This window comes from Urocampus carinirostris, chromosome 7 (genome assembly GCF_059441175.1).
Source record: "Urocampus carinirostris isolate Australia breed hairy pipefish chromosome 7, RoL_Ucar_1.0, whole genome shotgun sequence".
Lineage (NCBI taxonomy): Eukaryota > Metazoa > Chordata > Actinopteri > Syngnathiformes > Syngnathidae > Urocampus > Urocampus carinirostris.
In genome coordinates, this window is record NC_142355.1 from 34364212 (window position 1) to 34391985 (window position 27774).

The window sequence follows — 27774 nt, forward strand, 5'->3', positions numbered from 1 at the left end:
AACATAATTATTAAAAAGGCAAAACAATCAATCAATGACTACCACGTCAGAATATTTAATATTATATTATTATATTTACGTTAAACCGGTATTTGGGTGGACAGTAATGATTTAGCAGAGTACCAACTTGCCAACAAGGTCTTATTTCCGCCTGATACAGATATCTGGTGCATTAAATATTCATAAACACTAACTGCATTATGACTCAAAGGGCTTGCTTTTTAATAGGCTCTATGCCATGGAGCCGAAAAAAATAACCTTACACTAACCCTTAACACCTAACACTAAACCTCTTGACCCGAACAAACCCTTAACCCTGACCCATAATACCCCATGACGAAATTTTGAACGACCTTCTACAACTTTGAAAAATGTATATGAAAAAATGCAAACAAGAGCTACTTTCAGTGTAAATGAGCTTTTATAATGAAGGGGTAATTTTCACAGCGGTGTTGCACAATGCCTGTGGCAGCTCCAAGTTATTGTCAGTAAACAACAGCTGGTTACAGCCGCTTGTAGATGTTGTAAAATGACATGGATTTGAGGAATGCCTTGAATTTTTTTTCTTTGCACTTAAGAATGTGCACTGAGAATTGATGGTGAAATTGGATAGATATTCACAGCACAACAAAGTCCATCAACATAGGCAAAATAATTTACATTTACAGTACTCCAAGGTTACAGTATCCATAGCTTCTGATATAGTCACATTATGATAATGATAGGTTGGTCGTTTTGGTTGTAACATTTCTCAGAATTCACTGTGTGAATATAACTTGTTTTCATATTCCTAAATATAAAAACAATCTTTCACACACACACACACACACACACACACACACACACACACACACACACACACACACACACACACACACACACACACACACACACACACACACACACACACACACACACACACACACACACACACACACACACACACACACACGAAGTAATGTTTCAATAATCAGTCTAATTCCATCTTTTGTACGTTTATCAGTCTTGTACTCTTTTATTTTGAAGTCGCATTTCCGGTGTATTTTTCTGTTTCCTGTGTGAATAAAGTTAACTGCAAACACGGGAGCGGGCAGTGCTGCCGGGCACTCGCCCGGGGTGGGCCACAGGAAAGTGGTCTCCCGCTTGGGAAATTTATTTACCTTAATGCTTGTTTTTATTTGAGTAATTCTGTCAAAATAGAGTTTATATAAGTTTTAACTTTATCAGATATGGAATAAGATGTTTTTTTCTGACTCTCGTTACGCCAATTTCCCCACTATATGACATCCACAACATTTTATTTTGCGTTACGAAAACTTTACAGATCTAGCTTTGCTGTGTTTGTGCATATAACTGTGCAAGTCTGTAGGGTGCTCGTCTGCAATTGGTTTATGCCACGGTATTGGCAAAATGACGATATGCTATTGGCTGAACTCCCCACAATGCTCCCTTTCTCTCTCTTTGTCTGTATGAGTCTCATGTAACAACTTGAATCCAGTTAGCTATGGGTCCCAAGACCTGTGGTGATGCTAAAGGGAGAAAGAAAACATGATAACCATGGAAACAAAGCATGAAGTCGTTGACAATAAAAAGAAGGGACGCACATTATCTTTGCTTAGTAACCAATCAATGATCAACAGTTTTGTTAAAAAGGACACTATTTGAGTCTTTAATTTGTAATTTGCTGTGTCCTTCCTTTCTGCATCCACCAACGACCTCCACCATGCAATCTTAAGTCATGTCACACCAAAAGTTGATAACATTTATTATTTACTTTAATGTATATTAATATATTATATTATTACATTGGGGCAGCACGGCGGCGCAGTGGTTAACGCTTGTGCAGCACAGTTCATGTCATGGGAACCTGTCGTGGGTTCAAATCCAGCTCCAGACTTCCTGTGCGGAGTTTGTATGTTCTCCCCGTGCTTGCGTGGGTTTCCTCCGGGCACTCCGGTTTCCTCCCACGTTCCAAAAACATGCATTTCAGGTGAATTGGCCGGTCCAAATTGTCCCTAGGTGTGAATGAGCGAATGAGTTGTCTGTCCCTGTGTGCCCTGCGATTGGTTGGCAACCAGTTTAGGGCGTCCCCTGCCCACTGCCTGGAGATGGCTGGGATGGGCTCCAGCCCCCCCGCGACCCTAATGAGGATAAGCGGTACGGCTAATGAGATGAGATGAGATTATTACATTGTACACAGATATACTGAATATATATATATATATATATATATATATATATATATATATATATATATATATATATATATATTTGTCGATGTTAAATATTTACAAACAATTTCTATGTTTTCACCTGGAATAACGGGGGTTCGGAACACAGCCAATGACTATAGCTTTTTATCTTTTCCATACAACAATTTCACCTTGCGATCCCCACCTCAGAAGGGATACATGTCAGCTAAATCATGTTTAATGCCCCGATTACAGCATCCATATTTAGGTAGATTGGGGGAAAGGAGGGCTAGCTGCAACCTAAAAGTGAGATGCACACTGGCTGGTTTCAAACACTGGCAACACGGTCAAACCTAAAGCTGTTTGGTCCCAAGAGAACGTGTGAAAACTGGGCAAGTGTGGGTTGTTTTTCTGCTCTGAGGCTGCAACTGATTAGAGCGTAACATGTCGGGAAGATGGGTGGGATTATCCGATACATATATATGTCCCGAAATAGATATTGACAAACCACCAAGTCTTGTTATATTATCCTACATGGTCATGCAAAGGCTTGGCAAATTTCTAGTCCCCGTCCTCATTTCCAGCGTGCCGTTTAATCCAATCACGCTGCGCTTACTGCATTCAGCAAAGAGGGAAAGTGCTTTACAATTGACAAGCTTGGCCTTTCCCCTTCACTTCTGCAGTTCCTATTCAAACCCAGATGTGCAATCATCTCCATACCAGTCAAAACACCAGAGTGCACCGAAGCCCTCGGCAGGGTTACCACGAGAGGGAAACAAAGAAGTCAGACAAAGCAGAATTCTCAGAGAATTCCCAAAGAGACCTATCAACGTCATAATGCGGCGTAATGATACATTCAGCAGCCATCATAGCCGGGCAGCTGTCACCCTCTTTGAGATACAGACTAGAATTAAGTCGATTCCTGGCTTGTTTACAACAACTCTCCCAGCACGGCTCTAATGGCTTTTAAAGTGTGTTTTTGAACAGAGAAAGTGTCTTGGCGACCAATCTGGAGATCCAGAAATGCATGTTCCTAGACAGGCAAAAAACACAAACGTTTTATATGACATTCACTTTTTTGGGCCATTATAAACACATTTATAAATACACAGAAAATATAATACCTACTAACCCTAACTGTGAAAGCCTATTAACAGTTTAAAACCCTAATATTAAGCCTAAACCCTAGTTTTAAACCTTAGTTTGAAATCCTAAAGCTCTAATATAAAGCCCAAACCAGAGTTTTGAACACTGAAAGGCAAAAAAAAAAACTTTAAAACTCTAATATGAGGCCCAAAACCCTAGTTCAAAACCTTAATTCAAAGAAGAAGTTTTAAACTAAATCCTAAAGCAGGTTTAAAACCGTTAAATGAAGCCCAAAGTCTGGTTTTAAACCCTGAAACCTTAACAACAGGTTAAAACACCACTATGAAGCCCAAACTCTCGTTTTAGACCCTCGTTTGAAATCTTAAAGCCAGTTTGAAACCCTAACATTAAGCCAAACCCCTTGTCTTTAACCTGAAAATAGTTGAAAACCCCTAATATGGTACCCAAACCCTTGTTTTAAAGCCTAGTTTAAAACTCTAAAAACGCTTTAGAAGCCTAATATGAGGCCGAAACCCTTGTTTAGTGCCTAATTTTAGGCACTAAATTTGTCTTCAAACCCAAATATGAAACCGGAACCCTTGTTTAAAACCCTAAAAACACTTAAAAAAAAAAAAACAAATATGAAACACCCCAACCCTAGTTTAAACAAATGTTTAAAATGCTAAGAAAACACCAGGGTTCCCTGCAGCTTCATAGGCCTGGTGGGCCACCAGGCTTAAGTTTAACCTGACAATATATAAAATTCGTCATTTTAATGTGCAAACTCTCTTACCCCATCAACAATAGAACAATAAAAGTTTTTCCAAGACATTCCAATAAAAGACAAAGAGGAATTACAATAGTTTATCATCAGACCAACCCTACAAAAAAAAGAGCTTCAAATAGGTTGTTTCCCATTGGCCACGGTGCATTGAGACTACTCATGCATGCAGCTGGCAGATGACATGATGAAAAGTATTCAGCCCCACCATTTGTTCAGGCATTTGGTCCATACCAGATGTCTACAAGTAACCAATCCTTCCTTGAAGCCAGGTTTGTGCTTTAAACCTTTTGTACAGAAACAAGACCCCCCTCCAATTCTAATATTTTTCCCAACCTAGGAAACAGACAGTACAGGCTGTTAAGTGCAATTCTGTTGTGAGCCCACAACACAACTGCTCCCCGATAGGAATCTGGAGTATGCCTCCTTTTAAGACCGGAGAAGGTCAGATTGAGATAAAGCAATGCTAGTCAGAACCTGATGAGAAAAATAGTGTGGAAGGTCACAGTAACTTCTGAACTGCCAAGGAAAAATCAGCATTTTTTTCTATTACTCTTGGGCAGTTGTACTAAGTCTATGAGAAACGCAGAAGACACAATTTTTCTGAGAGAGGGTCATTTAAACTCAAATAATTAACTTACAAATGTATTCAAATGGAGCAGCACGGCGGAGCAGTGGTTAGCACGTGTGCGGCACAGTTCTGAGGTCGTGGGAACCTCCTGCGTGGGTTCAAATCCAGCTACCGGCCTTACTGTGCGGAGTTTGTCCAAATTGTCCCTAGGTGTGACTGAGCGAGTGAGTTGTCTATCCCCATGTGCCCTGCGATTGGCTGGCAACCAGTTCAGGGTGTCCCCTGCCCACTGCCCGGAGATGGCTGGGATGGGCTCCAGCAACCCTAATAAGGATAAGCGGTACAGCTAATGAGATGAGATGAGATGTATTCAAATGACAAATTTCTGCAGAAAGGAGAACCTAAGGGGCCGGTCACACAGCCGTTTGCGGCTGAATCACGGCTAAAATTTTGCGTTTTTTTTTTTGCCCGTGGTTGCCCGGGATGGAAAATGCGCAAAATTGGCTAACCCGCTGTTCATCGGTGGTATGCCCGCAAAACAGACGCCGGCGACTGTTCCGCTTCCTCATCGCGTCATTTCTGCGTCATTTTCTCGTGTGGACCACGGGTATAAAAGCTCCCGAGCCGGTGTTGTGCCCAAATCCGACTCCTACGCAACACCCACATCGCCCCACCCCCTCGCGTGACTTTTTCATCCACGTTAACAAACGCATTTTGTAGAATACGATCGCACTTTATTGTTTAAATAAACACGTTATATAGACTAGGATCTCCCAATTGTTATAATTTAGCTCGCTTTATAGTTTTAATAAGCGTTTTATATAGAATACGATCGCTTTCGTTGGAAGCGCAGCAGAATGCGCGTTCACGCGAGGGGGGGGGGGGGGATTTTATATACGGTGTGCATTACTGTTCGATTACGTTCACAACAAAAACAAAGACGGAGTGGATTAAGTTGTATTACATTTCCAACTAATGCAAGACGATGTGGTTTTAGTTATATGTTCGCCATTACATTCCCTAAAAGTGAGATAAAACGAGGTAAAGGTGGTTGTCTTAGCGAGGGGATGCAAATCTCGGCACCAGGCTGTAGCAATCATAACCGCACAAGACACAGTCCCGTGAAGATCAAAATTTCAAGCTATGGCATCATTTTTATTTTATTATCTTGAAAAGAAATGCCTAGAAATAAAAATGGATTAAGACGAGATCACTACCCTGACGGGGGGGATTCAGGGTGATTGTTCTATCTTCTTTATTCATTATCCATTATCGATCAATTCTTAATACGCTACAGAACTTAGGAGCCGGGACTCTTACTCTCAATCAAAAGGCCAAGCTAAGGTCCCAGAATAAAAGCTTTGATGCGAATGCACCGAAAGATTTATTCGAAATGAAGAGAAACTACGCTGACAGGGATCCATGTTCACCCCCTTGACGTCACGAGCACAAATGACGTGTGATCGGCAAATCGCGCTGTATATACGCAGAGAAAGGCGTTTGACTGTCACACGCGTAACACGCTAATTTCACGTAATAACACCGCGATACAGGCGCAGAACATGCTATTACCATGCTCCACCCACGATTACCCGCTGAAATTTCCCGTCCTACCCATGTGTAACCACGCCCTGGCCGCGGCCAGAGCACGTCGTTCCGCGTCATTACTTCGCGTTGACCACGTGTGTGGCACGCGGTTTAACACGTGCTCAAACTTTTGAGCAGGTCAAAACTTTTGAACGCGGCCAACCACGTGAAAATTTCCGACCGCGAGTAAAGCACTGCTCTATCTCGTCTATATAGCGGTCTTAAAACGTCCAACAGCGCCCAACAGCATCTGCTTCGCGGCCAGAAATTTCTGGCCGTGGTTCAGCCTCAATACGCTCGTGAAAGGCTGTGTACCCGCGCTCTGAAGAATTGAGCAGCGCAAAACTTTTTCGCGCAGCCGCACGCGCGCGAATTCCCGACCTCGTATTAAGCACCGCTGTATCTCGTCTGAATGGCGAACTCAATACGTCCAATAGCGTCCGCCTCAAAGGCAGAAATTTCTGGCCGTGATTCAGCCGTAAATGTCTGTGTGACCGGCCCCTTAGAGTCCTCAAGACAGTTCAGAAAACCATTGGCTGCTCTTTGCCCGGACTGGAGGACATTGCCGGCTCACGCAATTTTTTTTTAATGTTAAAAAACCTTGAGTCCATTAATAATCAAAACTGTTCACCCTCAAATATTTGACAAAAAATTGCATTAAAAAATTAAATTAAAAAAAATGATCCTACATTAAAGCAAAGAAAAAAAAAGCACGTCTACGTTTTGTTTCCTTGTAAGGTTTGTTCAAAGTTTGTATTTTAGAGGCTGAATTGATCAAACATAATTGCAAGTCAATAAAATGGTCGTGACTGACGACCAATGTGTTTAATTTAAGGTGCATCAGGCCAAAATGATTGATTTTGCTCTGATAGATCACACTTTACTATATCTGTCATTACTTTTTATTATTCATGAGAGAATCTTTAGGGCGGCGTGCTGCAAGGATTTTAGTACTTACGAGTATTTCAATGAATTCATCTGAAGACCGCAGGGATACAACATGAATCCATTCTGAGGTAGAGATTGCTGAGTTAAATAGTGCAAGCTTTGTTTCCATGACTATAATGTATTTACTTCTCCCTTTAGCATCACTACAGGCCTTGCGACGGATAGCGAACAAATATAATACATAAAAAATTCTGTATTGTATTGCTGACTCGCAGTCTTTACGAAGCATACAAGATTCTGAACCGAATGAATACGAAAGGCTTTGAGGGAAGTAGTTCAAACAATAGCATATCAGCATTTTTATGATGTCGTGATGCTGACCAATGGCAGACGAGCACCGCAAAGTAAAAATGTCATAAGGTAAGGTTGCTGTATCCTGGGGATCTTCTGTAAAAGGCTTTCTGAATTAAAATTTAAGGCCATCAGCAGCAATTAGCATTCAATATCAAAAGCCATACAATCTGATTAGTTTAAAATACAACATGTGAGCTACCGCGATAAATCACAATCATCCATTGTACAGTCCTTGCTAGAATATGCAATTAAAGCAGATTTAATTACAATGATTGTTACAACAGTGGCAGCAATAAAATCTTATCAAAAGCACACAAGGAACATCAATTCACTGTGACATTGTAATAAGGAGGAGGGGGCGGGCACAGCTTGTTGGCCACAAAAACGTGGAACTGTTGTCCCGTTCATGTCAGTCTTAACAAAACAATTTCCACTGACATGGCTCCAAATGAATTGTTCCGATTTTGTGTCAAGGCACAGAGCAAAAAAAAAAAAGAAAAAAGAAAAAAAAGTCAATCTTTATCTTGGACTGCATTAACATGGATGACAAAAATCGTTGGGACAATCTGCAAGTTAAGAAAGCCGAACAGGTAATAAGTGTACTAAGAAAATGTCAAAGTCTCATTGTTCCGTTCTGCATAACAATTAAGAAGCCACGGGACAACGCATTGACCCTCATTAACACCTTGCTACCAATGCATAGAGATGAAGTCATTATCAACGATGCACTGGACTTTCAGCACAAAAATGAATCAGTAAAGCTGAGGCGGTGTGACTAGAGAGCAGCTTGGGTGCTCCTGATCTATCTACGTGAAAGGAAGCTTGTGTCCCTCACTTACCCCTCCCTCTATGCTTAACAAAGGAATGGGACTGACTTCGTCTCCTTAGTTACATGAATTATTAGAGTAAGGGGCAAAACGGAGGGAAAGGTACAGAAAAACTGTACCAGTTTTCAATAAAAGGTTTCAGCTACTGTATAAATTCTGAGTGAAAAAGGTAGAATTTAGATCAATATTGTGAGCTTTACAGGTATATCACTATGCACAGGCAACTAAAGATCAAAACCAAATGCTAATGCCTTGGTTATTTATAGACAGTTTGCTAACTCATTAAGCTCATTAAAATTCATCTTATCCCCTCGTTGACTTTGCTTAAGCGGGACAGGAGATACTGAAAGCAGGAGATAAGCTAGGAATGCATGCCAGAATTTGTTGATGGGTTCTTTGTAATTCTCTCAGAAAATTAATAATATATCCCCATGTAAATATGGAGACAGTGCGCATAGTTTGGGAATTAACAGAAAGTATTGACATATTTACTAAAAAACATGCCCATGGCTAGTTGCATTACATGCATACAGAGAAGAAGTACTGAAATTAAGAGTGAAAGTGATCGATGAAAAAGCGATCGAGGCTTTGTGGCCAACAAGTTGACTCATGGATCAACGATCACGAGATGTGCTGAGCAATGTAGATGAGGGATTTAGTGCGAGCGCAAAAGCACCAATTTCATATTCGTCAATAAAGTGTTCCATTTGTATTCAACACTCTTGAATCATGTCAACTGGACATCTATGTTTGCATTAATAAAAGGATAAAATAAAATATGATTTTTTTAAGCATTACCTTGCCCAGAGGAGGGAAAACCTTTTGACAAGTGTGACACCTGAGATTCTAAAATTTATCACGAGTGGCCAGGATCAAATTAAAAAAGGATTTATTGATCCAATTACTTGAATTGAATTATCTGCACATTACCGTTTAAAGCAATAGTTACACGAAATGCATTGAAAAGGGCAATGTTTTACATGAAATTGGAATTGTGTAGGGAAACACTGCGTTATATTATAAAATATAATACAACTATACAAATATGATACACACATGTAGCCATGAAGTTTACATTTGAATGTTATGAGGGCAGGACACTTTAATGTGCAGCCATGAGGCTATATAAGAATATTTTTGCATGGGGTGGTGCACAGGTGGATAGCAGGGACAAGCGTGGCACACTGTCGACAAGTACACATGATTTCATTCATCAAAAAAAAGCATAATTAATGTATGATCTTGTGAATCCCACCTTGCATGTCATTAAATAATAAGCGATCGTTTAAAACTGCTAATCTTGTCTTTTAGGTTTTTTTTTCTGGACACATGCGTGGCCAATAATACCTATAGTCGGGAGGAATTTATACATTTGGGTCTGCGTCTAAATTTTGACTTTTTGGGCAGTATTTATACCACCTTTGATATCCCGCAAGAAATACAAAGAGTTGCAGGATCTCCGTGGGTGGCCAACCCGCTTACGAAGTGGCGGAGACGGCTTAGGGATCGCAAACTAAAGCGGGGCTGTCGCTCGGGCCACGGTGCTAAGTTAAGGGAGCTACATCGGCGAAATGGCAGAGAAGGACACGAAGATGATGGAATTGTGCCTAATCCCACCAATATTTCGTCATCGATCTTGCCTGTCAACCGACGCCTGAGACTCAACACGCCCGAACGGCGACATCATGTGACGATTCAGCTAAGTTTAAAGATTCAGCAAAGCTAAATTTGGTATTTTAAATATTAGATCGCTTCCTCCTAAAGCTCTACTTGTTGATCATATTATTCGTGATCACAACCTTTACCTGATTGGTCTGTGTGAAACTTGGTTGAGACCGGATGAGTTTTTACCGTTAAATAAGGCTTCTCCTCAAGACTACGTGTGCTGTCATGTAGCACGCTCTTTGAAGAAGGGTAGCGGTGTTGCGCCAATTTCTGAAAAAACACTCAAACTTACTCCCCATACTTCTAATAATTAGAAGGCGTTTGACGCTCTTGTTATGCGGTCCTCTTTATTGTCAATTTATGTAGTACTCACCACACTCAGTTTTCTTAGATGAATTCAATGAACTGTTGTCTGATCTAGTAACCTATGCAGACAAAATAATGATTATGGGGGACTTTAACATTCATATGAACTCCCCACTCAGTTCATTTTCTGTTGCGTTTCGGTCCAAAATCAAGAGCCTTCAGCTGGTACAAAATGCTGCAGCGAGGCTTTTAACCAAGACAAGAAAGTCTGATCACATTACCCCGATTTTAGGTTGCATTGTTAGCTTAAGATGTGATTTTAAGGTTCTGTTGGTAGTATACAAAATCATGCACGGACTTGCTCCCTCATATCTTTCAGATTTAATTTCCCCCTATGTTCAGGTCCGGAGCCGTCGCTCTGAAAATACTGGTCTACCAGTGATCCCAAGAGCCAAAAAGAGATCCGCAGGTTCGAGAGCATTCTCCATTCGGGCCCCGGTGCTGTGGAATGATCTTCCCCCTGAGATTCGATCTGCAACCTCAGTGGAAATGTTAAAATCGAAGCTTAAAACACACTTCTATTCTTGACTTGACTAATGGCCATCATTGTTCTGTCCACTTTCAAATCGGCACACTTTCCATTTTCCCTGTTTCCGGTCCAATACTTTTTACCATGCAGAATTTAAACAGAGTAAAAAAGAAAGAAAAAAAAGAAGCTTGCCAATAAACTAGCTACACTAGCATGTGTTAAAGCCTCATTGTACTTCCCATTACTAATCTTGCAGCTGGGAACAGGATGGTGTACTCCTAATAAGCAGGTCGGCGCCTTGTATGGCTGCAATTGGTGTATGAGTGTGTGTGTGAGTGAATGGGTAAGTGTGAAGCACATTGTAAAGCGCTTTGGGAGGACTTCATTGACTTGAAAAAGCGGTATATAAATGCAGATCATTTACCATTTAATAACGTTTGATGTGTTTTAGTGGTCCGTCCATTGGGGAAATGTGGGCATTCCGGCAAAGGGGAAAAAAATATTGCTACTTTTGACATCGCACTTTTTGTCCGGTGGGCCATTTTAAAAAACATAGCGAGCCCTATGTGGCTTGCGGGCCGTAGTTTGGACATCCATGGCTGAAGGAGCCCTCAAAGAATTTTAAGCAATATTTTAAACCTTGTCCACTGGCTGTGGATGATTCCCAAGAGTACAATCTTGGCACGTCGTGTCAAGTATGAGAGAGAGAGAAATGTAAACACATTGGAAGCTGCACACGTTTGGGCAACTCACTCAATCATACGTGTATATGCACAGAAAAATAGAAGACTATATACTCTACACACAGCAACTAAAAAGCCATTATGAATGAACACAAAGTAACAGCAATAAAACACATGCATCAATCACAATGGAATACAAAATATGGAACAAAATAAGTACGACTGTCTGGATGGGAAGACAGTTTTCACCCCACCCTTCCAGTTCCACGGAGCTGGCATGTAAACACAGCTGAAAAAACAAGGCAGAAGTGGGATGACCGAGGTCCAGCACAAGTGGAGTCACAACAAGTCTCGGTCTCGCAACAATCCCACAAAAGGAGACAATATCATACGTTGTCACTTTGATTGATTGTTTTGATGGTCAAGCACAGTTGCAGCCTCCTCACCTTACGACATTTTCAATGTAGAGTGTGGAATAAGAAGTTTTTCAGCCCCTCCTTTAAATGTACATTGCGTAATATTTGACCACTAGATGGGACTGTATTGTCAATTGCGAATGAAAACCAGTGCCAAATGAGCACAGTTTAGCAGCAAGCTGCCAGACGAACATGGTGGCGACGACTAGGAATGGATTCCACTATCTACAAGAAATACACATTTTTTTGACCAATGAATATTTATGAAAATTCACATTGGTATGATCGTTCAATTTTTTTCTTATTATTATTCAAATCATTGTTTTTTTACTGAACAAACGTTTTTTTGTACCACTAGTGGGCGCTAAATATTACACACTGTCCCTTTATACGACATCAACTAAAATTATATTGGGTGAACAAGAAGCTTAAAAAACTTTGCAGTATTCGTGGGTATGACAGTGTGTGTTACATCTTTAAGATGCCTGCCTTCTATTGATTGATGTGATATAAAATGCTGGTCTGCTTTTGGTTTGCGTCACAGCGTCATAAAAATGCTGATGTTATTTGCTGAACTACCTCCTACAAGCTCCCTTTCTCTCTCTCTGTTCAGTTCAGAATCTCATGAAAAAAAAACATGATGATCAGGAATATAAAGCTAGCAATTATATAGAAATACACACGCATTATTACCCTTGCTAATTTGCATGGCACTAACCAATCAACTATTGGGACCATTATAAAAAGGAGATAATAAATAGGGACCATCAATTCAAGAAATTCTTTAAAGGGCATTATAATCCTCACAAAAGGAAGTTTTAAAATCTTTTTAATTTTGAATCCTCCATCTTCTTCACCCTCTGCATCCACCCACTAACTCCACTGAACCCGTTCAAGTCAGGTTGAACCAAATGTAGATCCAATTTCATTTACATGTATATTTATTTATAATTTTAATAAATCAAATAAACATATAAATAGTATTTCTTATACACTATTTTGTTTTTTTAATGCTTTTGTATGGGGTACGACCCTGACCTCTTTTTATTGGTCTTTTGCCATGTTGTTAAGTCACATGGTATTTGTTCTTTTTCTTGCCAGTCAAGTCCACAGATGGGTCAAAGAGGTAACAGCTGAAACTTTAGTCAGTTTTAAGACTTGGACAGCAAAAGGTTGTCGAGACCGTGACACAATGGGAGGCCAGACTGAGGGCCTTAGCTCACGTTGAGTTGAATGCACCAGTGGGCAATAAATCTCAAACACCGATGACATGACAACACGTGGGGTAACTGGAGATGAATTCCAACAAAAGGGGCCCTCTGTAGTTAGCGATATGTTCTGGTTTCATCTCGGCAGCTAATGAATAATAGAACAAAGAAAATCACATTTAATAGTCATATTCAAGGTTCTGCATCATAAAAGAGGACCATTGCTTTGGGGCTTAAACAGTTTTTTGATATAACATAATCATGCTTGGGTTTTTGTTTTTTAGGTTTGGTTTGGGGCTACACAGGTGGTAAGACCCTTACCTTAAACGTCAATGAGCAAACACCTTTTGAACCCCAGTGAACAAAACACTTTGGGAGTAACAGAATATATGTAATGGCGATATGCAAACTGGATAAACAACAAACAAAACAAAAACATATATATGTATGTATATTCTATTATGTTACAGTTAAAGAAAAAACTCCTATATTTTGTAAAAAAGATGTTAAATGGTCTGCATTTATATAGCGCTTTTCAAGTTAATGGAGACCCCCCGAAGCGCTTTACAATGTGCTTCACACTTACCCATTCACACACCAATAGAGAGTCAGCCATGCAAGGCGCCTACCTGCTTATTGGGGGCATTTAAGGATTCAGTGTCTTAGGACACTTCAACATATAACACGGAGGAGCCGGGAATCGAACCTGCGACGTCTTGATTCCAAGACGAACACTCTACCTCCTGAGCTAATATAAGAATACTTTACAGGATTAAAATTTTATTTTAAAGTAATTTTATGTTGCACACAACAGGGCACAGTATTAAAGTCCGGTGTGCGTTACTTTTAATACTTTTTATTCTTTCCTCATTGGCATTCGCTTTTTTTACATTCGCCGTGTCTGGTCGCGCCGCTGCAGTCTCATTCATTCCACACACACGAGGCACACTCAACAAACAAGTATGAACAAATGAGACGTATAAAATGATGAATGCAACTTAATGCCTGGGAGCTTTTCCACAGCATTCTCTTGAGCATAATTCACTTTCTGCACTTATTCACGTGTCTTTCATTTATATAATACACTCATAGATGAATTGTGTCTATCATAACTTTAATTACTGACATACTGAGAGAAAAAGAAAGATGATAAGAAGTCCCAGGGAGTGTTAGAAATTTAGACAGTAGACACCTTTGTGTTTTTAAAACAATATTGGTTCTTGACGTGCTCAATGTGAACTAAAACAAAGCACAGCTTATCTGCAATGTGGTTAAAATGTGAGCATTTTTTTGTTGGATACAAACAACTACCTGGTCTTGTTTTCCTTTATTTCTTTTTCAAAGTTACATTGATCATTTACCTTAAATCCAATATAGTAAATTTATGTATATTTAGTTTATATTGTATTTTATAAGCATATCTTGTATTTGAGTAATTCAAAAGTAATAGAAAGTAATCAAGACGCATTACTGCAATAATATGGTATTCAGATTACATAACTGGTTAAATTTTTCAACAGGTAATTAGTAACTGTATCAAAATAAATTTTACATTTTTAAACTAACCCCCAAACATAACCAACTACCACACTGGGGGGGAATGGTAGTGTTTTCTATAAAAAAAGCTTAGACTTACGAAGAATTTTCAGTACAATATACAGTCCCGGGTTATGGCATCAGCACAGTCAAGTCAAGTCATGTTTTTTTGTGATGCACTTCATCACAAAGAGTCTCAAAGGGCTGCACATATCAAAGACTATTGCAAACTACAGACTATTATGACACAATTCCCTGATCTAAAACCTACATGAGTACAAATAATACACATATATTGCCAACATAAAATATAGGTCATTCATATGCTATAGAAGAGAAGTGTGTTTTAAGCTTAGATTTAAACATTTCCACTGAGGTTGCAGATCCAATCTCAGGGGGAAGAGCATTCCACAGCACCGGGGCCCGAATGGAGAACGCTCTCGAACCTGCGGATCTCTTCTTGGCTCTTGGGATCACTAGTAGACCAGCATTTTCAGAGCGAATGCTCCGGACCGGAACATAGGGGGAAATTAAATATGAAAGATATGAAAGAGCAAGTCCATGCATGATTTTGTATAGTACCAACAGAACCGTAAAATCACATCTTAAGTTAACAGGGAGCCAATGCAGGTTAGCTAAAATCGGGGTCATGTGATCAAACTTTCTTTTCTTAGTTAAAAGCCTCGCTGCAGCATTTTGTACCAGCTGAAGGCTCTTGATTTTGACTTTGCTATGTTTTCACGTTATGATTTGGAGTAAGACGTTTTTTGGCCCCTTGTTGCATCATTTTTTTCCTCGCACCATACGGCATTGGTTAGTCGTATCTCTTCTTTCTATACTCTTTAATATGTGCACGAGGCATCGGAAAGCTAGGTCATAATCAGTCGCACGAGCAAACGTAACATTTGCACTCCCTGCATCAGCACTTGTATACAGTGAACAACCAATAGTAGAAGCCTTTAATATTTTTAAATTATGTATCGAAAAATGGGATTTCTGACCTTATGTACAGACTTATTTTGGAATTTTGTTTCTGCTAAATGTATTGCAATATTTTTCATTGCATTATTATTACGGTGAACTTAAAAATAGTGAATCCAAGCACCACCCTTAAATATATTTGCCCAATTTTCCTGAAATTCTTTTTATCTTATTTTTCTCTTTTAAGGTCTTTATCTTGGAGTGCCATGTTGGAGTAAAAGGTAAATGGTATGCATTTATACAGCGCTTTTTCAAGTCAATGAAGACCTCCCAAAGCGCTTTACAATGTGCTTCACATTTACCCATTCACACACACACTCAGACACCAATAGCGGCCATGCAGCCATGCAAGGCGCCGGCCTGCTTATTAGGAGTACACAATATTCACTATGTTGTAATCAATGACAATGTCGTTAATTCTAATTCAAATTTTAACATGCTCAAACATTTGTTGAACGGACGATATACAGTGCATCCGGAAAGTATTCGCAGCGCTTCACTTTTTCCACATTTTGTTATGTTATAGCCTCATTCCAAATTGTATTAATTTAATCTCTTATCTCAAAATTCTACACAAAATACTCCTTTATGACAATGTGAAAAAGTTATTTTTTTTACTTTTTTGAATTTATTTTTAATAGAAAACTAAGAAATTACATTTACATAAGTATTCACAGCCTTTGCTTAATACTTTGTTGATCCACCTTCGGCAGCAAATACAGCCTCAAGTCTTTTTGAATATGATCTCACAAGTTTAGCACACCTATCTTTAGGCACTTATGCCCATTCTTCTTTGCAAAAACTCTCAAGCTCAATCAGGTTGGATGGGAGACGTTTGTGCACAGCCATTTTCAGATCTCTTCAGAGATGTTCGATCGGATTCAAGTCTGGACTCTGGCTGGGCCACTCCAGGACATTCACAGAGTGGTTCTGAAGCCAATCTTTTGAGATCTTGGCTGTGTGCTTTGGGTGGTTGTCCTGCTGAAAAATGAACCTTCGCCCCAGCCTGAGGTCAAGAGCACTATGGAGCAGGTTTTCATACAGGATATCTCTATATATTGCTGCATTCATTTTTCCTTCTATCCTGACTAGCCTGCCAGTTCCTGCTGCTGAAAAACATCCCCACAGCATGATGCTGCCACCACCATGCTTCACTGTAGGGATGGTATTGGCCTGGTGATGAGCGGTGCCTAGTTTCCTCCAAACCTGGCGCCTGGCATTCACACCAAAGAGTTCAATCTTTGTCTCATCAGAATTTTGTTTCTCATGGTCTGAGAGTCATTCAGGTGCTTTTTGGCAAATTCCAGACGGGCTTCCATGTTCCTTTTACTAAGGAGTGGCTTTCGTCTGGCCACTCAACCATACAGGCCTGATTGGTGGATTGCTGCAGAGATGGTTGTCCTTCTGGAAGGCTCTTCTCTCTCCCCAGAGGAACCCCGGAGCTCTGACAGAGTGACCATATAGTTCTTGGTCACCTCCCTGACTATGGCCCTTCTTCCCCGATCGCTCAGTTTAGAAGGCCGGCCAGCTCTAGGAAGAGTCCTGGTGGTTCCAAATGTCTTCCATTTACGAATAATGGAGGCCACTGTGCTCATTGGGACCTTCAAAGCAGCAGAAATTTTTCTGTATCGTTCCCCAGATTTGTGCCTCAAGACAATCCTGTCTTGCAGGTCTACAGACAGTTCTTTTGACTTCATGCTTGGTGTTTGTGCTCTGACATGCACACTCAACTGTGGGACCTCATATAGACAGGTGTGTGCCTTTCCAAATCATGTACAATCAACTGAATTTACTGCAGGTGGACTCCAATTAAGCTGTAGAAAGATCTCAAGGATGATCAGTGGAAAAAAGATGCACCTGAGCTCAATTTTGAGGCTGTGAATACTTATGTAAATGTGATTTCTTAGTTTTTTTATTTTTAATAAATTCAAAAAAAGTAAAAAAAAACATTTTCACATTGTCATAATGGAGTATTTTGTGTAGAATTTTGAGATAAGAGATTAAATTAATACAATTTGGAATGAGGCTGTAACATAACAAAATGTGGAAAAAGTGAAGCGCTGTGAATACTTTCCGGGTGCACTGTATATATATTAAACATATTTTTATGCATACTTGCTGTCCTGTCAAATAAATGACTGTTTAGCCAATCAAAATGCAGAATACAATGACATAGCAAGACTGTGACAAGTGAACCATGTTATAGCAAAGGTTTACTGTATTTATTTTGATTTAATATCATTATGTTTAGGGCTAAGAAAATGCCACCGATCAAAATGCTTGATATACAATTTTTATCTGTAACTTGAATTATTTGAACACATGTATCATATCTAAACGTGACAAATTTCCACACAATGAACACACTCATTATCATGATCACTTTCTGCAATATTTTATGTCAGCGTTACGGAGCTCATTGCAATATCTTGTCATGAGTGTTAATACTGTCAAACATAGTAAGTTGTGATGGATTGATTAATAAAGTTCCTGAAATTAATGAATACATGAAATGAATGAACACCGAGCTCTAGTCTCTCTTTATAGAGACATGTTTAGGAAAGATGTAAAATAATTGGATTTTACGTTTGTGTGTGTGTGTGTGTGTGTGTGTGTGTGTTTTAACCCAGATATAGCCTGCACGTATCAGTCTCCAGAAGCAGAATTTTATCGGTCGGGGAAAAACTGTTATCCAGCTTCGCTAGTAATTATCAATTGGAGCCTTGTGGAAATTGTCATGGTTTTAAGAGAAGTAGTAGGATGAGAACACATGTTCCAAACATCCACTCAGTAATTGATCACCTTTGACCTTGCACCGCTCTGGCCGCTTCAAAGGCAGACCATTTTTTTTTTCATTTTGTTCTCACACAACTCCCCAAAGTAACCCTTTTGCTGGCTTAATTGATTCAGACCACTGAGACGAGGTCTTCATAGTAGAACATTAATGGGAATGGCCACTTAGTGAGCATTGTTGCTAAAGAACACTGGAGGCGAAAAAACACCGGACACATCCTAATGCATTTATCAAGGACAATCACAGTGAGGAAATGCATCAATCAATACGGAGAGTAACTCAAAGAGCTCCGATGAGTCAACAGAGTGTAATCCTAATGGATGCGCGTCGCGGCTCGATAAGGTCCGACTTTTGCTGAGTACATCTTTCAGCAAAGCCACCCCCACGTATAAAATCATTAAGGTCGGTTCAAATCCTATATAAATTTTCTCATTTTTCTGTGAATACATTTCTAATGTAGGGATGACTTTGATGCATTGTTTTAGAGATGCAAACTGGATGCCCCAATCAAAGGAACCCTAATAAGAAGACAAAACCAAACCACCATCACAAGCTATTAACCAAGAAAACACGACTCCAAGCAATACCCATTTTAAGTAGACAAGTAAACAAGTAAGACTACTCCCCAGTCTCAACCTTATCCCTTCAAACAATCTGGTTTTGCTCTCGTGAGCTCAGGCAAGAAAAGGAAGCTATATAAGGAATTGTTGGTGTTCTGTGCAGCTTTTTGGCTCTGAACAGTTAACAGCTCGGGTTAAGTGTTGGATTTTGTTTACACTGAAAACCTTTTCTATGTTTTTGTTTTAAGAAGGTACGACGTACATCCTTTTTTATAGACAGTAGGGGACAAGTAGGTAGCACATGTGTAAGAACAGGATTCCCTCGAATTTTAGGTTGATCTGTTCCATAACCACACTTATTAGGTGAATTTCCTCACTGAGCACACACAGTTTCCTTTATCCGGGATATTTTAATTGCCACAAAGCACCTTGGACTTTTAGTAATAAAATGAATGAAACAAGTCCTGCTTACTTAATAGAAAAGCTTGATGAGTATTGATTTATTCATCCGATAGATTTCGCATTTTATTTTCTGCCCCATGCCAAAAACGCCACAGAGTAAGTTTAGTCAAGTAAAGTCATGTTTATTTGTATAGCCCTTAATCACTAGGAGTCTCGAAAGGCTGCACAGACCACAGTCTATTGCAAACTGAAGACTATTATTACTCCATCTGATCTAAAACGTACAGGAGGGCAATGAAAACTCAAAAACCTCAGCATGAGGAAAATGAAGTAACTTTAGGCTTCGAGCAAGTCAAATAAAAGCACACCTTGTAAACACACGAGATAGAGCAATGGAGCAGACTTTTGAGAAAACAGTACTTTATTGATTTGTGTGACATGAATAAAATCATCTTGTATTAAGTGATGTATTTTTCTTAGCCAAGGCATGATCTGCATTTATATAGCGCTTTTCAAGTCAATGAAGACCTTTACAAGGTTCTTCACACTTTCCCATTTACACACACACTCACACACCAATAGGAAGTCAGCCATGCAAGGCGTCTACCTGCTTATTGGGCATCTGTGACATTAAGTATTGGAACACTCATATTACTGTAAATGTAAAAAAAAAAAGGCAAAAAAAAAAAACAAAAAAACGTTTATTTAAGCCTGTGCTTGCCACCTTATAAGTTTTCTCGCAAACACCATGTATAGAGGGTTATTCCTTTGTTTCTTGGCGTGTTAACAATACATTCAAATTGCCCCAGGAAACAGAAGAACATTTTTGGATTGGTTTGAGTGTAAAGGCACTTTTAAAGTGATTCTGCAACCCCGCCAAGTAAGTATTTATCACTGAAAGATATCAACACAAAAAAAGGCGATGCACCTTGGATGCAAAAGTCAAACCGTGAAAGAGCAAGGGAATTCTGTATAGCATAAATGGCTTGTTAAGGTAATGTGAAGTTTACATTGTTTCTAAGCTAAGCAGGATACACAATCGAAAAAAGAAAAAGGGTAACCCGAGACCAATCAAACTACCACGCCCGCATCCCCTACCACGGCTAAAACCTAGTGATCTCTCGATATATTGACTGATCTTGTGCTTATAAGTGTAGTAGAAAATATTTTACTTGAGAAAATAATAAATCATGGACTTCAATAACTATCTACTACACAGAAGCTGTAAATACAACTGACTTGAATTTTACACCGATTTGCGTTGTTTGGTGTATCATAGAAAATGAGCATTCTTGGTTTGGACAGGAAATGTTCTCTATATGTTTCCTGCTCTTAGCAATTTGCACAAATTTGTGGAGTGTGCAGCAGACTAAACGGTCTAAGAGGCCACAGGAGGAGCATCAGACTGTTTGCAACGGTTCACGGAGCGTGACTGTAGGCCAAGAAGCAGTTGGGCAAAACAACAACACAAGTCCTTATAGCGAGGAGCTGTGAAGTTTGCTATTCTACAATAAATCAGGAAAGGTGCAGCTGAAGAAAAACACTCTCACTCTAAAAGCATAAGAAAATGCCTTCAAAGAGCAGTTTTTTTAATCTGATGGTTATATTTTGATAGTCTGGGATACGGAATCAAAATACAAAAGGATATTTTTGGACATCGTCATCCATGAAACAAAATATTCTAAGTAGATGTTGATACGCAATTTATTTAAGTCTCAATTTAAGTAGGATTGGATATATTCTAATCATTGTGGGCAAAGACAACAGACCAAGTCCGCAACTGAGGGTCTTAATCACGACTCAATTCGTAACTTTTCTGGAATAGACATACACAGTGTAGTGTATTCTAATATTTTGTATTCTTTTAGCATATAATCACTGCCATACATTTGCCTCACCATTTGTGTATTTATTTTCATTTATTATAAGAATGCCACTTGAAAAGAAAGAGTAATGTATTTTTCTTAGCAAAGCTATGTGTGGCATTCTGTATTTGAGCACTTGTACAGTATACTGTTCGAAAGTGATGTTCATATGCACTTCCAACAATATTATATATAAGCCGTTTTAAAGGGACAATGTTGATAAACATTCATAGGTTGAGAAATGTGTATTTCTTTTCAACCGCGGGCTCCATACCTAGTAGTCACCGCCATGTTTGTCTGGCATCTTGCTGCTACGTTGTGCTTTTTTGGCACAGTTTTTGATTCGCATTAGACACTTCAGTGCCATCAGGTGCTTGAATGTTACACAATGTTTTTTTCTCTCTCTTGAATATATATATATATATATATATATATATATATATATATATATATATATATATATATTATATGTAAGTATATTTTTAAGTACAGCATCCAGAAAAAAAATTCATTCAAAAAAGGTAAAGATAAATATTCGTTTTTTTTCTTTGGCCACATATGATGTTGAACTGCTCTTATACAGTACTGTCTGTTTCCGTTTTTTTTTCGAGTGGGATTTGTGGTTAGCGCAGGCAACCGCAACCTCCCCATGTGAAGTTTGTACGTTCTCCCCGTGCCTGCGTTGGTTCCCTGCGGGCACTCCGGTTTCCTCCCACATTCCAAAAACATGCATGTCATGTTAATTGGCCGATCCAAATTGTCCCTAGATGTGAATGAGCGGTTGGCTGTCAAACTCCTGTGCGGAGTTTGCGTGTTTCCCCCTGCTTGCGTGCATTGTCTCTGGACACTCCGGTTTTCTCCCACATTCCAAAAACATGCAAGTCAGGTTAATTGACCGATCCAAATTGTCGTTATAGGTGTGAATGAATGAGTGAGGTATCTGTCCCTGTGTGCCCTACGACTGGATGGCCAACAGCTCAGGGTGTGCCCTGCCCACTGCCCGAAGAAAGCTGGGATAGGCTCCAGCACTCCCGTGACCCTACTGAGGATAAGCGGTGGACATAATGGATGGATATAAAAAAATGTGAGTTTAAAATAATATTTTTATTTTAAAAGCGATCGGTTATCAGTATCACGTCTCCAGGAGCAGGACTTGAACAAGTTAACAGTACGAGAAAAAAAAACTGTTGTTGTGCATCCATACTTTAAAGTTTATTTAATCACTGACTGGAAAAGAAATAATTAAGCCAAGTAGGCCCAGACATTCTTTTGCTCACGGTAACAGCAAGTGTCACTACTAAACCTTGGGGAAAACTTAGTGGGCAGTAGACAAAGCTGTGTCCATTCAACATGATGTCATTATAGCGTGTCTCGGAGCCAGGGCGGAAAAGAATCTGGGCTGTCCCATGGGGATCACATTTACATGGCATCAGACGCTATATTTAAATTTACTTCTGCAACAGCACGGGAAAAAGCTCGGTGTCCCCTCGAAACAAGTGACATATTCTACAGCAAAACATTTTGTTTACATTGAAAGTGTCTATACTTGGTGATCTGATTTGCACATTGCATCAATTTAGAAAATAATGCATTTTCAAGAGACTTTGCAGAAAGTGTATATAATTATGAATGTACGCATGATGTGAAAATATGTAAATTCTTCATTTTATACAAGTGCTCTGATGCTTAGTGTCACGCCTGGCTTGGCTAAGAAAAATATATCAGTCATTCTTTCAAAGTGACATTATCTTAAATGTACAAGTTAGTAGCTAAAATAAGAAAAAATATGCAAATGATGCAGAGGAGGAGCTAAGATATTTATTCGTGTATAACAAGAATTCGTGTCTAACGTGTACCCCTAATTTTAGATTGAAAAGGATGTAAAATATGTCTCACCTTTTTTCATCTCAAACAAAGCATTGTAAGTGAAGAACGTTGGACGATGGTTAAAAATGAATACAATACAAACATAAAATTTACAATATATTACTTTAATGTCGTTAAATGTCTGATTTATTATCAGAAATGCCAAAGAGATGTTAACCTAGTCGTGCTTTTTTGCTTTTATTTATATCTTCTAGGACGACTTTCTGTTTACTCCATTGTGTAAACATCTGTTTCTGGTACCGCGAATTAAAGTAGTGTGATGCCCCCAATAAGCAGGTAGGCGCCTTGCATGGCTGACTCCGTATTGGTGTGTTAGTGTGTGTGTGGATGGGTAAGTGTGAAGCACATTGTAAAGTGCTTTAGGAGGTGTTCATTGACTTGAACACATTTGTATGTATTTTAAGTATTGTCAAGATATCTGTCAAACACTTTTTTATTGTTTTAAATGATAAAATATTGTGTTTTTTGTGCACTATTTCTATCTATCCAAAACTTCAATATTTGAATACAGGACGACATTAAAATTGTGTTTCTTTTAACAAATTGTACTCACCCATTCATCGAAAGAATAATTGACCGATTCATCATTAAAATAATCGTCAGTTGCAGACCTAGATGATTCCAATGCCTTTTCAATTATATTACTGGTAGTCCAGTGATAAGAATTCTGGGCTCTCACTGCCGCAACCCTGGACTAAATCCTGTTTAAACCAAAAATGCACACTTGGACTGAGTTCTTTTTAGGTAATAAAATACAAATCAGAACGCTCTCCGGTATGGTTTAGGGGGCTGGACAAAATGTGGAGGTGGACCACTGCTTTAGGCCTTCCCAAAAACCAAAACAAGTGAGGGTTTATTTTCAGCAAGCAATTGAAGATACCCAACACACAAGAAAAACAATATTTCGTCTTTAGTCAAAGCAATCGCAAGATTTTGCTTGCTGTAGACTTGTTTGCAAACCCCAGCGCATGTTGGTTTGTTATTGCATGACCACTGTTCCTGTCAGTCAGTCCCCCGGATCACCCGTGCTACTTAGCTGAAACCCTCACCACTCAGCGGCCAGTGGCCAGATGCCAATCTCCGGGCAGGACACCCAACCTGCAAACGCCAAATCAACATCAACAAAGCGTTGGAGTCGATGTATCGATTCTGCAAAGCGTTGTTCTAAATCAAGTCCATCATTATTCATGTGCATAGACCTACTTGACATTCTCAGACAAACACGTCATTTAGTCATTGTCTTATCCTCAAGAGACAATCAATCCTTAAGCCTGATTTAGCTGTGGAATGGGTCACAATGTGTGCCGAGTTTTGTTTAATCATCTTTTTGTGTGATGGGAGTTTCTGCAAATCAATTGATTAATACTTTGCCAGAAATAACTATGACTGAAATGTAGATACAGCAGATAGCGCATATACTTATGGGTGTGTTCATGATGTTAAAATATAACGACTCTCAGCATCCAAGTGCTCCAAGGTCACAAATGCCTTGGCAAAGAAAAATATATCACTCCTTCTTATCAAGTGGCATTGACTTAGCGGTACACATTAGTAGTAAATAAATAGAAATGAATAACCAGTTTCCTACAGCTTAAGTTGAGGTAATTCAAGACATTAGCTCAGGAGGTAGAGCTCTCATCTTGGGATCAAAAGGTCGCATGTTCGATTCTTGGCTCCTCCGTGTTATATGTCGAAGACACTGAATCCCTAATGCCCCCAATAAGCAGGTAGGCACCTTGCATGGCCGACTCCCTATGGGTGTGTGTGTGTGTGTGAATGGGTAAGTGTGAAGCATATTGTAAAGCGCTTTGGGAGGTCTTCATTGACTTGTAAAGCACTATATAAATGCAGACCATTTACTTTTTTAAATGCCTTTTGACATCGATTTAAGACTAAGTCAACAAAAAACAAAACACAAATGAACCCCCCCCAAAAACCCACATAAATAAGTGGCAATTTTAAACAAACATTTTTTTTTTTAAATTTTAAAGCACATTTTGGTCAAGTTGAAAACTTTCCATCTGAAAAACCTAGCACTCTCCAAAGTTTTAGTCATGGAAAACAAGAAAAATAAAAAGGATGTTTAAAGTAGATTATGGATCCTTAGTCAAAACTGTCAAATAACTACTAATTCCATAAAACTCTTCTGCTACATTCATGAAGCATTTTTATTTCTATATTATTTAAGTACCTTTTGTATTTTTTATCATGGCACATGATAGATGACTTTTTTTTACAAATATTTTCAGTTCAAACAAATATAAAATCTTATTAATGTGTTCACGTTTCTGAGACTTTAGAAAATTGGATTCAAGACATTTCAATGCCCATTTAGGCGCTATTTTTAGAACGATGCCTTTTAAGACTTTTAGGGCTCCGTAGGAACCCTGGATAAATATGAAAATACTGATGCAGACAGAGGGAACCTAATTAATCAAATGTAGCAACCATATTACAATCTATTTTAAAGTTATGTCGTTGATATGTATTTTTCATAGAAACAGGTGAAAACCACAAGAGCATGCTGGGTAAGGCACAACAGAAACTGTAACTCGTAGGAGAAACAAAGGATGTGCAACAACTTTTTCTCCCCTACGGATACAGAGAACACCCTGCTTTGGCAAACCGATACTGATCGTTTTTTGTTAACTGCAGGCTATATTTTAAAAAAACATTGAGAATTCTGTGCCATGTCTTAAAAAAATTGAATTTACAACAACATGTTGTCCCTTTGGAATAAACACAGTTATGACTCAGTAACTCATTTGTGCATCGGCCCAAAACCCTGTTGATAAATCGAAATGCCACCCTGTTCCTTCCCAACTTCTTCCAAAATAAAATATGTAAAATTATTGGGGTTTTTCCTTCAACGTGTTTTAAAATGTGATTAGCTTCACTAACAAAGTGACCTTTCAGCTTGTTTTAAGCATAACCAATCACTGATTTTTGTATTATACGTTGACATTTAGAATTTGATCACCATTTGGAAAAATAATTATCCTAAACAAATGACCTAGATTTAATTCCCATTGTGTAGACTACACATGCAATAAAAAGCGATGTATAAACCATACACTAGTTGTCGGACATATCTGCATGTACTTGTAATCTGTAACACTAAGAATGCATATCTTTGGAATGTGAGTGCTAACGTTAGACTGTATGTACAGTGGGACCTCGCTACTTCCACGTTCGCGGGTTCAGAGCTTCGCGGGTCTAAAAAATAATAATAATAAAATAAAATATTTTTTTTTAAATTGAAAAAAAAAATATATATATATATTTTTTTTTTTTAAAGCATTTTTGAAATGAAATGATCTGCATTTATATAGCGCTTTTCAAGTCAATGACTTCCCAAAGCGCTTTACAATGTGCTCCACATTTCCCAATAGCGGCCTCGCAGCCATGTAAGGCGCTAACCTGCTTATTAGGGGTATTAGGGGTTCAGTGTCTTACCCCAGGACACTTCGACATGTAACACGGACGAGCCGGGATTCGAACTGGGGTCCCTTGATCCCAAGACGAGCGCTCTACCTCCTGAGCTACTGCCGCCCCATTTTTGAAGGGGAGTCGCTACTTCGCGGTTCCATGTTCGCGGGTTCAGTGCTTTGCGGGTATAAAAAATAATAATTAAAAATTTTAAAAAAAATATATATATATATATATATATATATATATATATATATATATATATATTATTTTTTTTAAGCATTTTTGAAGGGGCGTCGCTACTTCGCGGTTCCACGTTTGCGGGTTCAGAGCTTTGCGGGTCTGAAAAAAAAAAAATAATAATAAAATAAAATAATATATATATATATATTTTTTATTGTATTTTTTTTAAGCATTTTTGAAGGGGCGTCGCTACTTCGCAGATTTTCACTTTTCGCGGGTGGTTTTGGTCCCCATTAACCGCAATAACCAAGGGATTACTGTATTATAAAAAGTCATTGAATTCATAGCTGTGAAAAAATAGACCTGCTGCCAAAAATGCTTACAATTCAAGGTTTTACCACTCCACTAATGTAATTTTTGCTTCATGATTACCAAATACTATATAATCTTGGATTAAATTATGTGGTTTGGAATTACTGCATTATCCTGATCCAAATAATTCTAGTCTTTTAGTCTCAACAAATTATACATATTCATAGCTCTGCCCAGAGCTAGCAAGATAATGAATGTTGACCTTGTATGTGATTTTGCTTGTCAAGCTGGAAACATTGCAAAAAATGTTAATGCCATTGGATACAGTCATAATTTTTGGTATCTTTTTGGTATCCAGTGACATATTTTTCTCAGCCAAGGCATGTGTGACAAAATGCATCAGAGCACTTATATAATGTACCTAAGTGACGTATTTTTATATTGTAAACAAGCCCATGATTACTTCCAGCAGATATCTATGAGAACGTCAAGCTCTCGTGTCACCAACACTACTTCTTTGGAGACCTGTTTACCAAAGCTCCATCCTGTTATTGTAAATGTAAATGAAAATAAAAATACAATATGAGGTGACAATATAAATATTCTTATGCTAAACTGTTATTTTCACTCCTTTTTCTATGCCTTGTTTGGTTTTGTTGAAAAGGGCTACAAATAAACCTCAAGCGGTTCTTCATTTGCATTTTGATGGACTACTGTTGCAAAAGATCCAAA

General features: G+C 38.8%; 1 protein-coding gene across 1 annotated transcript in view; it reads right to left on the reverse strand.

Moving 5' to 3' along the window:
* The window catches only part of peak1 (pseudopodium-enriched atypical kinase 1), a 77327-nt gene that overhangs the window by 38947 nt on the left and 10606 nt on the right, over positions 1-27774 (reverse strand).